Source organism: Lonchura striata, chromosome 18, assembly GCF_046129695.1.
Source record: "Lonchura striata isolate bLonStr1 chromosome 18, bLonStr1.mat, whole genome shotgun sequence".
Lineage (NCBI taxonomy): Eukaryota > Metazoa > Chordata > Aves > Passeriformes > Estrildidae > Lonchura > Lonchura striata.
The window spans coordinates 12,807,500-12,810,173 of record NC_134620.1 but is presented as its reverse complement, the minus strand read 5'-3'; positions in this window follow the sequence as shown (position 1 = coordinate 12,810,173).

Here is a 2,674-nt window from a genome sequence, read left to right as displayed (position 1 = left end):
CGTCGAGCTGCTCTGGTTGGGAGTGTTTTTTGCTTTCTGGGTTTTCAAGGTAACGTTCATCTGACACCACAGCTGAAAGCAGCTGCTCTTGCACTTGTTCTGGGGAATGACAAGAGGAACCCACAGAGAAAGAGGTATGTAAAACACTTCAGCATCTGATAACGGCTGTGAGCCCAGTCAGGATAACTCATTTCCATCCCAGATTCCGTTGAGTGTCAGTCTCCCAGGCAAGGACAGGCAGTCTAACCCGTTCTCAAAGCACGGTGCTTCCTGACTGGAATCTTTTCAGCTGCTGGCTTTTGTGATATGATAACAATCTGTGCCTCAGAAGAAGAACAAGATCTCTTTTTGTTTTCCTTTCCTCCACTTAGGGAAATTGTGTGGCGCTCTGAGCTCCCCCATCACCCCTTCAGTAAATGGCCAGGAGTTCCTGCTTGATGAAAATTTGCACTGTGGGTATGAGGAGGTTGGGGGTTCCACCCAGTGCTGACAGGCAAGTGATTCATTCTGCATTTTTATCAATATCTGGGAGCAGAATGTGGCCACCAGTTCATAGAAGTGGAATTGATTTCTGCTTTATTAAAAAACTGGGGGAAAACCCAAATTGGGCTGCCTGGAAACTAGGAAAGCCAACTCAGCCTGCAAAGTACTGGTAGGACAATGATCATTAGTACATGAGATGCCAGGAAAGAGAATTTGATTATGTCCTGCGTGTTCCTCCCAGGTGTGACTGCAAAAAGGGAGCTGGAGGATGCAATTAGATTCGTTTTATTTCAAAAACTACACTGAATTTCAGGAAGGGAACCCTGTTTCCCAAGGCTGCTGTGATGATAATCCCAGCATTGTATTCCCAGGTTAGGTCTAAACAGCTTCAACTGAAATGGCACACTGGAAATAGCAAATTGTCTCTGCTGGTGGCACCAGTCCAAGCTGATAACAGGGCCTGATTGTGTTCATTGCCACAGGTGCTGAATTCTCTCTTCTGCATCCAGGTAACTCAAGGCTACTTTTCCCCTGAGCCTCTCATTTTGTGGCTTGAACAGGCCCTTTTATTCTGCTGTTGGCATGTGACAAGTGGCACTGCTTGTGTGCTAAAGCTGTGAGGGTTTTCTTATGCCCTGGAAGATGTGTGGGAGCTCCACACACCACCAGAGATCCAGCAGATCTAATCTAATGCAGATCTTTTTGCCTGCACAAACCCTGGGACTGTATAGAAAATCCTGTTTTTTAAATCATTCCAACTATGGCTTCTTTTTGAAGTGAAAATCAGGGTCAGCTGTGCCCATTAGCCAGGCTGAGCCTGGCAGTAAAGAAAGCTGTGCTTCACCCAGAGCAGCAGTGGGAACTGCTCCAGTGCTGGAACACGAGCTGCTTCCTGGAGCTGCCCAATCCCTCGGGCCTGGCTGCCTGCGGGCAGTCTGTTTCAGGCTGTTCTCCTGGAAACAAGGCCACTGTTCCCTCTGAAACCCTGGACTGTAGAATTGTGTGGCTGTGGCTTTGCCCAGAGTTGGGAACGTGAACAAAATCAGATTGAGAGCTTCTCAGAGTGATGGAGAGAAAAAGTTCCTTTTCTTCAAAGGGAAAAGTCCTCACAGGGAACTCAGAGGGGCTCATCTGAAACCTTAACCCAGGGGCACTGAAGACTGTCCTGGCAGAACTGTAAGCAATTAAGCATTTGAAAGCACAACCGATTGCAAAGTTGACTGTATATCCCATGGCAGGTTGTTTGCCTCACTATTAATAAGCTCTAACCATTCCCTGTAATAGGTATAACCACAGCTTTATTTGATTTAAATAACAGTGAACCCCATCCAAGGTGAAATTTGAGAGTGGATCCTACAGTCCCAGTGCTTCCCCAGGGACAGGGATTTACCCTGTACCTTTGCACAGCCAGGGTCTGTGGCTGACTGACCCAGTAAATGAGCACACTGATGGAAAAAACACAGCTGTGTTTATTCCAACAACTTGTCTCCTGCCACACCAACCTCTGCCTCAATAACCAGCTGTGTGTGTGTTTCAGTGGCTGCACTTTCTAGGCCTTCAGCAGGTCAAACAGAAAGTGCTTCTAGTTTGGGTTGAGAGATGTGGTTTAGTCTGGGGAGAAAAAATAAAATTTGCCTCTTCTATTGCAGCTCCACTGTGAGCTTAGGGCAAAGAAAATAAGTGCAGGTAAATAAACCTGCTGCTCTTCTGACACCTGCAGCTCCCTGAAAGGAAGGAGTACCTTACAAACACCTAATTCCTGCTCTCTCTCAGACAGCAGGGCCACTGATCTCTCAAATAGAACAGCTGTTTCTCTGCCAGGGTGCTGAATATGCAGGTCATGTCTGTGAAGGAATCTGGGTTGTGAAAACTAAACAGAAGTATGGGCTGTGCTTAATATACAGAAGGAAGTTAAATTGCAAATAAGCCCCAAAACTTATCTGCACATTGAGCAACCAGACTAATAGGGGTTAATGTACACCAGAGATGAGATTTGCAAATTCAATGTGTACATAACCAACCTGTTTGTCCAGGAAAAGAAAATAAGACATGAAGGTGACTTGCAAAATATGTCTAAATCTAATAAATATGCATTAGGGCAGTGCTACTGACCGTAAAAGGATATAAGGTAACAGGAGGAAATTCAAGATCAAGTTTAAATAGGGAAAAAAAAAAATCTAACATCTTATCT